At 42.4% G+C, this 15,486-nt stretch overlaps 1 long non-coding RNA gene across 1 annotated transcript in view; it reads left to right on the forward strand.

Annotated features, from left to right (window-relative positions):
- Positions 1-13,978, forward strand: part of LOC309347990 — a 48,948-nt gene extending 34,970 nt beyond the window's left edge. The window contains exons 2-3 of the long non-coding RNA XR_014159112.1: positions 11,246-11,325; positions 13,537-13,978. This is a non-coding gene — a long non-coding RNA (uncharacterized lncRNA). The remainder of the gene's footprint in view (positions 1-11,245; positions 11,326-13,536) is intronic.
- Positions 13,979-15,486: the final 1,508 nt, after the last annotated feature.

Below are 15,486 nucleotides of genomic sequence, written 5' to 3' on the forward strand. Positions count from 1 at the left end.
GGTCTGTGGCATCGCCTCTCCTTACTAGCAGCTCCTGTGCAGTTTAATCTGGTGGAAGTCACTCTATGCCATGGAGACCATTTGGAACCTTAGTGACAAAGAAGGATCAAGTAGCATCTCCAGGTAGCAAACGTGATCCCTCAGGGGGAGCTTAAACCCATCAGCAAATTTGGGACTATCTCCACACTGGGGCTCAGAGGGCTGAGGGCAATTTTCATCTCCTTGACTATGAAGTCAACTAATACATCTTTGGAATAATTAAGTAGGTCTGTAAAAAATGTGTGCAACTAATTAGCCATGTCTTAGAAATAAAATGGAAAATTAGTATGATGTGTGGCATAAATAAACTACAGAAATGTTTCACACTTGATCTTAGCCAAAAGGCCGAGAAGCGATGAAAAAAATGTTTCAATATGCTCTAAATTGTGAAATTTAGCAACAAGTATGCAAACGTTAAGAAGTGCTGCAGAGAGTCAGTGTGTGAGTGTTAATGGATGCCTGCAGCAAAGATAACAAAAGGTACAGAGCAAGTGTGAGGACAACAACTATAGCGAGATCTAAGCCATTAATGCAAGTGAATTTCATTACTGGAAGGTTAACAAATGTCAGGGAGAGCGGGAGGAAATAGCAGAGAGTAACGATGCTCCATACAAAGCAAAAGAAATTGTGTTTCAGAGAGGCAGATAGTCAAGAGAGCCACATCTCTAGGTAACAGTCATCTGGAAGTATAAAATGTAATCATTGTTTTGGCTGGTGTGTGTGTGTGTGTGTGTGTGTGTGTATGTATGTGTGTATGCTTCCACCTTGTAATGAAGCACACAATTCTTGGCCAACTGCAGAGATGCTAAAAGGAGCCTCCAAAGCATAATTGTTTTGCTGTATATTAGTTCTATAAGCTAACAATGGAAGGAGTGTTCAGTTCATCTAGCCCAGACCCTGCTACTCTACATAAATGATAACATGTAGAAAGAGCTACAAAACTGATGTGGTGAAGTAGTCACCACGGCAAAGAAATATATACCTATATTGCGCTACCAGTATTGTAGCCATCTTCACTGTGGAAATATACATCTTGGCATGCCCAACCTATACTGCCTCAAATGGTTACAATTTCCAGGCTTTGAAACATTCCAACACATTTCATGTACTGTAATATTCCACATAAATTTCTATGGGATAAATCAGCCTCATATAACCAACATGGTTAAGTCTAATTAATGCATGATGAGGTTAATACCATAGAGCAAGCTATCCTGGCAGGCTAGATAGGTCACTTCCCCTTGCTTTGGGGGAAGAGTTATCAAACACTGTTATCTCTCATTTCTACCATGTGAGCCCTACCAGTAAGGAGATCTAAACTGGATGCTCCAAGCTTAGACCACAAGGCCTAAGCCAGCCATCTTTGTGTTTCTATACAAATAATTTAGACACTCTTACCATTTTGGAACCTAAGTTATACTGTCTGTCTTTTCTTGCTGCTTTTTGGAAAAGCACATGAACCTGACCTTTGAAGAGTTTGTAAGTAAACCATTCTTAACTTACCAAACGTGGTCTCTTTCTTGTGGGATGTATCAACACTGTAGCAGTCAAATAAAACAGAGTGGACAAATAGGGGAATGTTGCTCCAGACAGGGAGGACTTCCTGTGATACCTGCTCTGGAGCATCCTCCGCCTGTGTGTGACTAGGTAGGTGGGCATGACCCTGCCAGACCCTATAAAAGGGCCAGTCACTCAGCCATCTTCCTCTTTTGCTCTTTGCCTCTCTTTTGGACTCTGGTCCTTTGGATCTTTTGCCAACTTCCTCTCTGCTGGCTCTTAGCCAGCAGCATATGGCTTATCGTTACAGAGGATGAAAGCCACAAGGTAGAAAGCCTGAGGCCGAGCTCAGACTTCTTTTCTCGACAAATGTAACTGTAACTGTACGATAAAGCCTGCCTTCAGGACAATACTGTGAACTGAATGTAAGTAAACTTTACCATTACTTTTAAAGAAGACTGTCGTGTTATTATTATTATTAAGAGGGAAATAAAGGGGAAATTTACCAGGATCAATCTAATCTGGACAAGCCAGACTGGATTGCTTAACTTAAATGATTCTAAAAAAATCCATCAACTTGCTTCTAGCAAAGTGCAAGGAAATGTGGCGCCTCCTGGTTGGCGCCTCTGACAATGGCAGAATTCCTCTGATTGGAATCAGGGACTGGCCGCCACGGCGAAGGCAGAGACCCACTAAAAATCACAGGCGGGAGAAACCTGTGAACGTGGGATTCGGCTGGCACCTTTTGTGCCTCCCCTACTCGCGGGGAGACCCGGTTTCGGGGTTCCGGAGCGACGTGGGATGAGCGGCGCGGTGCTTCGAATTGACTGCTTCTTTCACGGAGTGAAGCCGCACTGCTGTTGCCGGAGAGCGCTGACTTTTTCCTGTGGACAATTTGATCCTAAACAACTACCCGTGAGTAGAACGGAAAACTGGATTTTTAAACGTCTTAATTTGGCACTGAAACGGGGAGGTTTCAAACAGGAAGTCCGCCTCCCCCTTTTGTAAATAGATTGAAGCAAAGAGCTTGCAAGCTAAAGTCTTGGAAAGTCCTATGTAAAGGATTAAACTTCCATTGGCTAAAATCATTAAACCCCCCTTGGAAGCAGGAGAAGGGGGGGGGAATTTGGGATCGTGTAAGCCTGCAGGAGAGAGTGAAGAAAGTTAAATTACCACCGCTCTGAACCTGGAAACGGGCTGCTAGTAAGACTGATGTTTTGGGAAAGTTCATTGACTGTGAATAAAACATATCTTGACAGATAGTTAAATAAGAGAAATACATTGTTTCCATTGTCTCCTTCTGCGTTTAAAAAGGAGTAAAAGTACCTGAAAATTGAAACTAATTTTATTGCTTGAACTGTGCTTAAAATGATTGATACAAATAGAAATTGTTTCCCTCTAGAGGGAGCCTTTGAAACTGTTACAAGAGTTGAGCTGGTGGAATCTCCAGCTGCAAGATAAAAAACCGTGAGAACCAGGGATTGACCTTGGATAGGTTAAGAATGTCGACAGAAGAAGCCTTAGTGATTGCATTATGTAAGATAAGTGATTCATTGGAACAGCTCCACAAGAAGACGGATTTGATGACTATTAAAATTGATAACTTGGGACAAAAAGTGACTAATTTGGGACAAAGAGTGAACATCTATACAGAAGCCGTTCAGGAATTGATGCAGGAATCTACTTTGGCGTGGCAGGCTGTGGAGAAGGCGAGGGAGAAAGTTGTTGTTGTTGAACCTAAAGTAATACAAGTGGAGAGGGAGAGAGCCCCAGCCTTACAGAGGCAATTTGATGACTATAAGTTGTTGCCTTCTATGATTGAGTTCAGAGAAGGTCAGATTTTGAGGATTGGAGCCCTGCTTGGACTGGAGAAGGAAAGTTGGATAGATCACCTCATGCAGGGATTTACTGACCTTTGGGACCAGGACCTGGGTCAGGAGGAGATTGGAGTTGTGGGGACTTTCAGATTTGGAGGGATTTTGAAACACGTCCTGAAATATCTTTTGGATTTTAGTTTTAATTATGGAGATTTGGCTGATCTGTCGAGAAGGAATAAAAACATTGCTAGGTCAGAGCTTCCCCGAGATCTACTCTTCAGCATCAAAGGAAGGAAATTAAGAACAAGATCAGCAGAAGACAAAGTAAAGTGCATGTATAAATATGAAGAAGACATGCAGAAGGGACTTGGAAAAGAGTTAAGAGCCTCGGACAGAAGATCACCCGGTTGATGAACTATATGGAATTGACGGAAATGACTGGCAGAATTCGAGACCAGGGAGAAGAGACGGTGGAAGAAGATTGGAAAAAGTTTAAAGTTTATTTATAGAAATACTGTAAAATTAATGAGTGTCAGAAAAATGTTGGAATGAAATTATAAGGCTTTAGTAGAAATGTTATAAGGAGTTAAGCATAAATAAGTATTATAGTATTAATGGAAAATAAGGTTAAAATAAGTTAAGATAATTATATGACAGAAAATACAGAAAGATGGAAAGAAATTGCTGAAACAATTAACAGAAGTGGAATACAAAAAGGGAGGTGAGAGGAGGTCGATGAAACAAGGGAATGAAAGATAAGGCATTGAAATGGTATGATGTATGTTTTTAAATTGTTTTTGCTTTGTTTTGTTTAGTCTAATGTGTTAATGTTGCGTTGTGTACTGTTTATATATTGTATCGTATTGTTTTTTTTCTTTCTTTTGCTGCTTCTTTTTTCCCTTTCTTTTTCTTCTTTATTGTAAGGTTTAAAAGTAATAAATATTTTTTTTTTAAAAAAGGAAATGTGCTCTGCTACTTGCTCACTAGTGTGAGTGAGGAGGGATAATATTTAATCAATATAGCCTCTCCTACTTTCCACAACATTCCCACATTTCTATGCTAAGGGAAGTGGGGAACTTTGGAAGCAACTTAGAAGGGAATATTTTAAAGGGATCAGGCTATATTTCCCCACTTTGTTGCAAGTTTTGTGATTTTGTGATTTTGTGATTTCAAATCTCTTCTGGAGTTCTCCCACCAAAAGTACTTGCCCCAAACAAGGGAAAATTCTTTTTTATTTAACCAATATTTTATCATTTTACCAAAACCAACAATTTCTACATTTGATCTTTGGTTACCACTAGCCCCCTCATGTCAAACTTACAAATTTAAATGCATTTATATAAATTTGTAATTTTGATCTTTTGTTCCCTCTTGCCTTCTGGGCTTTCTTCCTGAGAGGATAACAGCACGTGTTGACCTTTGTTTCACCCTGCCTAAGAACCTCAAGTCTGCTTTGCCTTTATGTCAGTTTCACAGTTAGGTTTGAATGAGTAGAGAGTCTGGTCTTTTGAATAAGTCTCCAGCTTCCAATCGCCAGCTTCCTGTTTTTAGTTAGAATCCATTTCCCAACTTTCAGTGGCATGAACATTGTTGTATACAGGGCTTTTTTTCATCCGGAACTCACTGGAATTCCGTTCCGACCCCTCTCAGGTGGGCACCATTGCCATTCTAAGAGAATGAGGTAAGTTATGGCACCTCTTTTTCTAGAAAAAATAGCACTGGTTGTATATATGCATTTCTGTGGCTACTGCAACTCCAGTTTTGAGGATCTAGCAACCTCCTCTACTCTCCTCAGAACACAACACCATCAAAGAGATGAACCTCAGACTCTAGTTCCAATGGATTCTGATCTCCTGGACAGATGATCCCGACTTGAGATAACGATTGAAGGAGCAGCCTTCACAGGGCCCTGAAGGTAGATTCACACCACACACACCACCACAAATGACTTGTGAAGCTAATGGGAATTTCCAAAGTAGTTTGTGGTATGTCAGGATGACCTGCTGTTCAGTTTCTTTTAAAAATTACCTTGCAGGCAAAATCCACCAGGTTTGCTAAAGTAGTTGTTTAGATCCATGCCAAAGCATGGTTCACATGGTCTTGCCTGTTAAGACTGAAGGAAGGGTAGGTAGAATGTGGATTTCCAGTTGGACCATTGGGCTTATTTCTAGCCTGACTGGGGGAAAAGAATAAACACTAAGTGGAGTTAGCATTGCCTCATTTAGGGAAGTACTAGGGATCACATCTTAACATTCTTAAAACATAGGCCTTATGGTACTAAAAGGGACCTCAAATTCTTAAAGCACAGATCACTTAAAATTTTCCTTCCCCATGAGTAACGGAATGAAAAATATTTTCCGTCCAATAAATTAAATCTTTGGTTGTCTTGTGCTTGAATCCTTTTGTTTAAAAGCAGGAGAAAATTCTTTCATAAGAAACTTTCAGTAGTGGGTCAGATTATTCTATGCAAATCTCCAAGCAGCATTAATACCAATCAAGATGCCGAATACGGCCTGTGAGCCAAAGTTTTACATCAAAGTGAGAGATCTGTACAAACAGGAGAGCCCACCCTGCTATAGATTTAAGGGCCCTTATCTCCAAAAGTGGGGTCTATAGATAATGCTGTTCTGCTTCCCTGTCTCCCCTTGCCTCACACACGCACTTTCTCCTCAGACAGTATGCATACAAGATTTCATTCCTTACAGGTGCCAGGTGGATTCTGCTCAGCAGAATTCAAACAGTTCCCAGTTTCCCTGCATACTAGATTATAAATGTGCAATGAGTTTATGAAATCCCCTGTAAATCTGAAGCTGCCATTGATCATCATAATGCTTTGCATTTATATAGCATTGTTCACAAACTTCACATACATTATCTCAGAACCCTACCAAACTTGTAATTAGCGTCATCCATTGCCCCTCAAAGCATTAATAGCAGGCATGCTCCCCACAATTTTTACTGGGATCACAGGACTTTGGAAAGGGGAGGTTTAACTCTTTCCTTCCCCCAGCATAGTTCCAATGAAAATAGCCCTCCACACTAGCTAGCTGACTTGGAAAGGAAGCTTCCATTGGCAAGGATGAAATTTTTGTCAAGACAGAGGCATGGGAGTAGCTGGGGCAATTGTCCCTCCTAGATCCACAAACATTATTGGAAACCATTGAAAGTACTCAACTGGCTGCCCCCCCAAATCCTAGCTGTGCCCATGGACAGAGGTGGGGAGAAAAATGTTAAATTTCACCTTCCTTTGTGCTCTGGTCTCTACAATATTTGCCCCCTACTGCTACTAATGTTTTTCTAAAATAAAAAGGACATTGTTGCTTATGATGTAAATATTGTCAGTTCTACCTTGACCCTCAGTATCCCTTACAATAGCCAAACAAGCTGGAATAGTATTATGATCCTCCTATGGCAGAGTGGTCAGGTAGACTGGGGGCTGAAGGGTTAATTCAGGAAGCTCCCCCTTTTAAAAAATTTTCATATAACTTTTATTTTGACATATATATTACAGAAACTACCATTTAACATTTACTTGGTGCCAGTAGTGTGCCAGGCACTTCACAGTTCAGAAGTACATAGAAGGCATAGCTTTCCAGTAAAACAACCCAGTGCATTCCCCATCAATACCCCATGCAAGGAATGCTGGAGGGCTCATTTGGGGAATGTGATAAGAGACACCTTCGATGTATCTCCAAAGGCAGTAGCACCACCATGCCCCCATGGAGGGGTCAGATCTTGGTCGAGGTAGAAAGGCACAATTGCTTTTTGCTCGGTGCATGATGTGATACATGCAAGAAACCTTATATACCCAGATCCAATAGAAGGGCCCCCCTTTCTTGGCCTTTTGAGACCAGAACAACAATCCCTGCTAGATGTCTGTGTTGTATTAAACACTACAGAGGAACATCTTTCCAAATCCCAAAGCAGTCTGTGTATACAGCAGGAGAAGTGCCTTTGAAGTCCTGGCAGGGGGAGCCTTGAAGCAGGACCAGTTCCTGGTTCTTCCATACCTCAATTTCTTGACCGCTTTTGTTAGTTCTCTTCCTTTTGCTGAAGGAGTTCCCTGGGGGAGTTGGTTTTTGGATCTCATTCCAGATCCAGTTAACAGCTCGAAATAACATGTGTGGTTTCTGCATGGATGCCTGTGTAGCTAAATGTACACTTTACACTCCGATTAATCTCTCTCTCTCTCCTCTGCAGCCATTACACCATTTACAACTTAAATGAGAAGAGTGCTAGACTGGTCACTGCATGATAGTCCACTGTATGCTTAACAAAGCACCTGTCATTCTGTTGGATGGGGGATATTGAGAGATCTCTTTACTGTAAACCCCCCGCCATTAGACTCACTGTCTGAGGAGGCCAGGACACCCAGTGTCAAGAGCAAAAAGCAAATTTTCAGTGAAATGCTTGGAGTATGGTGGTTTCTTCTACATAGTTACAGGTAGAGAAGGAAGGATAAGTAACAAGTAAAGATTCATACTGAAAAATGCTTAATAGTATCTCTGTTAAGTGCTTGTGTCCCCTCCTTCCTTCCACTTATAGATAGCTCTCAAAATCATGCAGTAGGATGAAGTCAAATGAGCCCCTAGGAACTATATTTGTGTTTCTCTCTGTAATCTCTATGTTTATTTAAATGTTTCTGTTGTAGTTATTTTCTGAAACTCATTTTTTATTTGCAACATCCCCTAGCAAATAACTCTCCTTACACTATAATTTCAGGATCAACAATAATGTTGACAATGGAGGGGGAAAAATCACATCTGTGAGAAAGGAAGAGAGAGAAATATATCCATGCAACCGCTTCTAATATTCAGAAAAAGGATAACTTACATAAATATAGTTATTGAAAATCAAATTGGTAATACTTTTTTATTTTTTGGCCCAATTTTGCAGCAAAGGCTTGAAGTACAAAAGGTATGCAAAACATCATACAGATTAAATGTGTAAGTTAACACAGAAGCAACTAGAGCTCCTCAAGGATAAGAGGGTAGGTATGCAGTCTAATTCACTAAAAACATAAAAACAAAGAAAAACAAAAGTCTTTTTTCTTTGAGGCAGGGATGGAGAATGATGAGGGAGGAAAGTGAATGGAGCAAGGAAGAAATGTGAGCGCAAAGCCTTCTGCAGTTCAGATCATGGGCAAGAGTGATTGGTCCCTCCCCTGGACGCCCTCGGAAGGAGACAACAGAGAGAAAAGAGGGTGTTCAAGGGGGGCAGGGAGAGAGAGACATGATGGCCCCACGAATGTTTGGCTCTGGCCCTGCCCACCATTGGTGGGCAAGGTGCCCAACAGAGTACTCCAAGGGAGCACAGCCCTTGATGGGGATTAACTCTAACCAGCTAAGCTATCCAAGATGACTTGGATATCAACGGAGAGAAAGGCCTTGCTTGCTATTTTTGTTGGCTGGTACTTTCAGCAAAAAGGAGAGTGAGAACGTCCTCACAGGTTCAGGAAGCCATAACAACGGTGCAGGCATGACCCAAACGGTGTCCTGTGTTGAGAGCAATGGCAAGAAGATGGCACAGATGGACACAAGTTCAAAGAAGATGTACTAGGAAAGAATGTGCTGACTAGATTGTTTGTGAAACTTCAGACAAGCAGCAAAGGACCCCCAAATGGACTATGCAGGGCACTCTAGTTGGGTTAAAGGATACTGTAAATGTGACAGTAATTGGGACAGGTGGACATTTCACGTTCAATTGGTGGATAATTTAATCACTCCACCGTTGTGACTCCATCTCTGAATGGAACAAAATTATCTAAGTCCATGTAGAAGAGGCTGAGAGGCAGTTCTTTGCCTCACCTCCAGCGCCTTCACTTTGCTCCTGATTCTTCACTGAAACCAAAGGATCTTGGTAACTGTGGACTCAGACTTAGGGCTTAGGTTAATTTATGGGCATAATAATTACTTGCTGAACTTATTTTAGTGCCTAATTCTACTGAACACCTTAAATACTTTGAAATACTTTTTGAATTCTGGTAATTCTGCTGGATGGTTGCATTTTGTTTCTCATACTGTTTCAGAAAGCGTAGATTTGACAGATACAGATTCAAATGTGAATGGAATCAAATTTATCCCCTACCCCTATTAATAAATTGCAACCACACAGGCCACTTGCTCTGTACTTACAGGGGGAAGGGAAGATTGGGAAAGGCCTTTGAAGATTTTGCTCATGTCTTGGCATCATGGATGTTTCCCTTGAACTTCATTCCGCCATTCATAAGCGCTACATTATTTTCTGAAGGACATCAGAGGTAATTTTTTATTCAGAACTGTGAATGTTTGCAAAACTGTAAAAGAAGAGAGTGAAGATGCAGGGCAGTTACACAACAGCCTGCCACAACTGTAGCATCTCTTTTGACATGTAATATCTGGGGATGTCTCTGTGTCGCTGTTTTTTTTTGTTTTTGTTTTTTTTAAAAAAACAACTTACGTTGAGAAGCTTTAAATAACTACAGAAAGAAAAACCAGCATGTAAGTGTGGTGGTGAGTGTCAAGTGACTAAACATTTTAACATTTTTATTATGCTAAATGCCAGCACACAATGAATAAGTCAAGGTTTTCAATATAATGTACAAGTTTCTTGTACATTGTATAATGGGCTCTCTCAAGCTAATAGAAAAATGATCAAGTGGTAGAATATTTTACTTCAATGCCTATTCTGTTTTTTTTTTTATAAATATTTATTAAAGTTTTTAAATATAAATGCACAAATAATAAACAGTCTTACTTCTATCACAGACATAATTTCATCACTTCTTTGGACTTCCTCACGTCTCCCGCTCCCATTTACATCGTTAAAAGTTTTTTCCAAACAAATTATCAACTTGTTTACAATCTCATGTCCACTCATTCAAATATAATCTAGCACTTCTTCCAAAAAATTTTATATTTTCTTTAGTCTCACTTATCATCAAATTTCAAATCTAATTTAGTGGTGGCCAGTTTTTTATAATCTAGCATCCTTCTTAGCATTCAACCAAATTACAATGTTTTTGTAGATACTTCTTGAATTTCTCCCAGTCTTCCTCCATCTTCTCTTCTCCCAGGTTACGGATTCTGCCTGTCATCTCGGCCAGTTGCATATAGTCCATCAGTTGCATCTGCCACTCTTCCAGTGTGGGTAGATCTTGAGTTTTCCAGTTTTTTGCGATGAGTATCCTTGCTGCCGTTGTTGCATACATAAAGAATGTTCGGTCCTTCTTTAACACCTTCTGGCCGACAATACCCAGAAGGAAGGCCTCTGGTTTCTTAGTGAAGGTATACTTAAATACCTTTTTCAGCTCATTATATATCATTTCCCAGAAGACCTTCACCTTAGGGCATGTCCACCAGAGGTGAAAGAATGTTCCTTCGTTTTCTTTACATTTCCAACATTTATTATCAGACGAATGGTATATTTTGGCAAGTTTAACTGGGGTCATGTACCATCTATATATCATTTTCATTACATTTTCCTTCAGAGCATTACATGCAGTGAAGTTCAGCCCAGTGGTCCATAACCTTTCCCAGTCCTCGAACATAATGTTATGCCCAATGTCCTGTGCCCACTTTATCATAGCCGATTTAACCATTTCGTCTTGTGTGTTCCATTTTAACAGCAAGTTATACATTCTAGATAGTACCTTAGTCTTTGGTTCTAACAATTCTGTTTCTAACTTTGATTTCTCCACCTGGAAAAGCTTTCAAATTGCTAAGTTGGGAGAAGCTGGGACAGAGAAATGGGAGCTCACCCCGTCGCAGGGATTTGAACCACCGACCTTCCGATCGGCAAGCCCAACAGGCTCAGTGCCTATTCTGGACTCCTGCTGAAGCAGGCTGCAATCAGGTTTGCTTATAGCAAAACTTGGGGCCCATTCTTATTCTGTCCCTTTTTTCTCTCACTAGAGCTGAAACAAATCTTTCCTCCTGCCCAGTGACATTCAGACCTGAACACAGGACTTCTACGAGTTACAGAGAATTCTGGGGTGGCTGTTCTACAATGTGCACTGTTATGTACTGAGTTGAATAACAAATATGCAGCAGTCTGATTGGTCCTAGAACAATAGGATCCAAAATGCAGCAGTCTGATTGGTCCTAGAACAATAGGATTCAGAATGCAGCAGTCTGATTGGTCCTAGAACAATGCAGCAGTATGATTGGTCCGCAGGAGCCACCCAATCCAGCTCCAGGTGGAAGTTAATCCACAACCTGATTGGCCTACAGGAGAATCCCGGAATTAGCCAATCACGTGGGGCCCATTGTGTAAATAATGTATATAAAGCAGATATTGTGGGAGAACTTCCATTCTTCCTCACCACTATGAGCTGAATAAAGAGCATGAAATCCACTCTCGACTCCAAGTATATTTCATGCACTCAGGTCACTTGAGCCACTATCAGACACCCATTCACCTATTGTGAAATGGGGTGTGGCCTTGAGGTCAAATCCAACATTTGCCTGTGGTTGAGGGCCGAAAGTGAAGGGTCATGGGAAATCCATGGCTGGATCTCCCTATGGCTGTTTTCACTACAGAATAGCCCTGTGGGCTCAGAGTTTGCCTGAAGAAGTTGGGCGAGGACAGAGGGCATCTAACCTTACTCCAAACCAGCGCCTTTGACTGCTGTTCATCATGCTGCTAAACGGCTTCAGATGGTTGGTCTTAGCTGGTGTTCGATGAACACTTTACGTAGGCATTGGACCACAGGCTGCCTGACATACTTACTTGGCAAGCTCAGGTCCCTTTTCACTTTCCCAAACCCATTTCTGAAGCTACCTCTCTCTTTCATTCTGCAGTACCGCTTTGCTTGCACCCCTGTTTTCACCCTCATCTTCCCTCTCCTTTTTTACAGCCCCCCTTCCACACAGACCAAGCCCATGATAGCTTCCTGCATCTCCCCCCCCCCTGCACATTAAAACTACTTAGCACACTTTTCACATTCCATCCAATTTTGAAGCCACCCGCCTCTTATAGGCCCAGGTATGAGGGGCAGAGCATGAAGGTGGCTTCACAGAGCGGGATATTGCAAGGGAAACCGCTGCTCCCAAATCCCTCTGCTACCAGTGCCGCTTTCAACATTGGGCTGCTGGTGGCAGATGGACTTAGGAGCAGCAGCGGTTTCACCCACGATATATTGCTGGGTGAAGTCGGCATGCTCTCCCCTCATACTGCAGAGGGAGGAGCAAGCTATATCGCTGGGCACATTCAACTTGCCCCTTGGCTTCTTTAAACTGCTCCACTGAGGCATGGGCAGCTGCGCACTCCTCAGCAGAGCAGTTTAAAGCAGCCCCCCACCTCTGGCTAGCACAAGCCAGAGGTGGGGGGCGGGCTCCGTTAAACTGCTCCCACCCCCCAGGCGAGCTAGCCCCGACACCTTGTGTTCGTTCTGGAGAGGCATTGGGGCTCACTCAGCTGGGGGACAGGAGCAATTTAATGCTCAGCTGGGTGGGGGGGAGGCTTTGTGCCTCCCAGCTGAACAGCGCAAGAAAGCCCTGGTAAGGAGCTGGGGTTGAGGCAGCCTGTTCCCTTCACAGACCAAGCGCCCAGCACTGGAACCAACTGCATTAGCTCCAGCCCTGTGAGGCGTTGAGGTGAACCCTAAATGAGAGCAGTGACAGTTTCACCCCTGTGCTTCGCGGGACTGGGGCCAATGCAGCATGTTTCAACATCACGGTGTATTGCCAGATCACAATGTTTGGCTGGTGATACATCATGATGTTGACAACCTGACACCGCCCAGCCCTACTCTCTTATTCAAACGACCCCCATTTCCACACTTCTTCCTCCCTCCTGTTCTGCAGGATCTTTTGCACACAGACCCCGTGATTATCTATGTTGCTCTATCTTTAAGATGAGGTTCGAATCCCCACGACGGGGTGAGGTTCCGTTGCTCGGTCCCTGCTCCTGCCCACCTAGCAGTTCGAAAGCATGTCAAAGTGCAAGTAGATAAATAGGTACCGCTCCAGCGGGAAGGTAAATGGCGTTTCCGTGTGCTGCTCTGGTTCACCAGAAGCGGCTTAGTCCTGCTGGCCACATGACCCGGAAGCTGTATGCCGGCTCCCTCGGCCAATAAAGCGAGATGAGTGCCGCAACCCCAGAGTTGGTCACGACTGGACCTAACGGTCAGGGGTCCCTTTACCTTTTAGGTTCAGTTGATGGATATTGTAACCTTGGCTTCTCTTTTGTTTCCCTACCCCAGACTGACTTCATGCAAATCCAGGATTGTGACGAGGCACTGCAAATCCTGCAGTGGGGGCTGTACTCTGACTTCACATGTTGACACTCTTACATTTTTATTACAGTGGTACCTTGCTTCTCAAACACCTTGGTTCCCAAACAGCGAAAAACCAGAAGTAAGTGTTCCAGTTTTTGAACATTTTTTGGAAGCTGAACGTCTGATATGGCTGTCGGCTATTGTTTCTGGGCTGCCTGCACCAATCAGAAGCTGCGCTTTGGTTTTGGAACATTTTGGAAGTCAAACAGACTTCCGGAACAATTTCAGTTTGGTGCTTTTGTTTTTGCTATTTATTTTGCGTTTTTGTTTTTGAGGCTTTTTCAGTTAATTTGTTTTTGTGACTGTGTGGAACCCAGTTCAGCTCCTGACTGATCGATTGATTGTGTGACTGCAGAAATGGATAAAAGCCCCCATCCAAACAATCAGCGCAGGTAAGAAAAAAAAATAATTTAAATTTTTATCATCTACAATAATGTCTTATTTATTTTATAGTACAGTACATTGATTATTGCTTTCATTTTATTGATCAATGGTCTCTTTAGATAGTAAAATTCATGTTAAATTGCTGTTTTAGGGGTTGTTTTTAAAAGCCTGGAATGGATTAATCCATTTTGCATTACAGTCCATACCTCAGGTTACAGACGCTTCAGGTTGCGTGTTTTCGGGTTGCGCACCGGGCCGAACCCAGAAGTACCGGAACGGGCTACTTCCAGGTTTTGGCGCTCGTGTATGCGCAGAAGTGCCAAATTGTGACCTGCGCCTGTGCAGACGCGGTGCTGCGGTGCTGCGGGTTGCGAACGTGCCTCCTGCATGGATCACGTTTGCAACCCGAGCATCCACTGTACTTTCTATGGGAAAGTGTGCCTTGGTTTTGGAACGCTTTGGTTTTGGAATGGACCTCCAAAACGGATTAAGTTTGAGAACCAAGGTAGCACTGTATATGTAAGCTATCAACCTTTGTCAACCTAGCGCCCTCCAGATGTTTTGAACTACAAACAGTGCTTTTTTTCTGGGGGCAGAACCAGCACCTTTCTTTCCTGGAAAAAAGGCAATGGATAAAGGTGTAACAACTTCATGGTGAGTACCTTTTTTTCTAGAAGAAAAGCACTGACTACAACTCCCATTAGCCCTAGTCAGTCTCAGAGCAAATGATAAAGTTTTTGAATACAGCTATATTTTATTACACTTCTTATGACTGCCAGATAGATATCGATATAGATATAGATATTCTAGCATTTTAATTCTGTATTTTACAGCTGTATTAATGTTAGTGTTAGATTATATATTTTCAAGCATGGAGAGAACATCCATTATTGTTTCTTTGCCAGCTGGCAGCATCCTGCAACCTGTCTTGCACCCAGTGAGGCTAAGCCAATTACTATTCTTCATTTCATTTCATGTATGAATCACTTTGCAAGAGGCATCCTGAAGCAATTTAAATTTGCACAATTCCCCTGTGCTCCATTTTAAGATTGCTATAAACTCCAAACTTTGGGAGCAGTAGTGTCACACTCAGCTTTTTCTTCTCCCCCACCCACTTGATTTTGTTTTGTTTTGTTTAATATCTAGCTGGATGAAGAGTTCTGGGAAAGCAAAAGTGTACACATGACTTTGAGACATTTTAGCCAGCCCCTAATAAAGGTATTACCATTCTGGGGCTTTTGGATCCAAGTATCTATGTTCCGACATGACTCTAGAGCAAGATTACATTCTGAGCAAGGTGTTAACGTAAGACCTCCATTTTTATTCTTGAGCCTCTGTGTTTATTTAGCTGAATCAGTCTGCTGCTGCTTAGAGCGGTGGCACTCAACCTCTAGCAGCCCAAGAGCCACTTCATCACTAAGCAGATGCAGAGAGGTGGAGAGCTGTGTGCAAACTCCCAGAAGTATTCGGCACGCTGAACACCCAGGCAGG

This window comes from Podarcis erhardii (genome assembly GCF_964252035.2).
Source record: "Podarcis erhardii genome assembly, chromosome: 8".
In the NCBI taxonomy this organism is placed as follows: domain Eukaryota; kingdom Metazoa; phylum Chordata; class Lepidosauria; order Squamata; family Lacertidae; genus Podarcis; species Podarcis erhardii.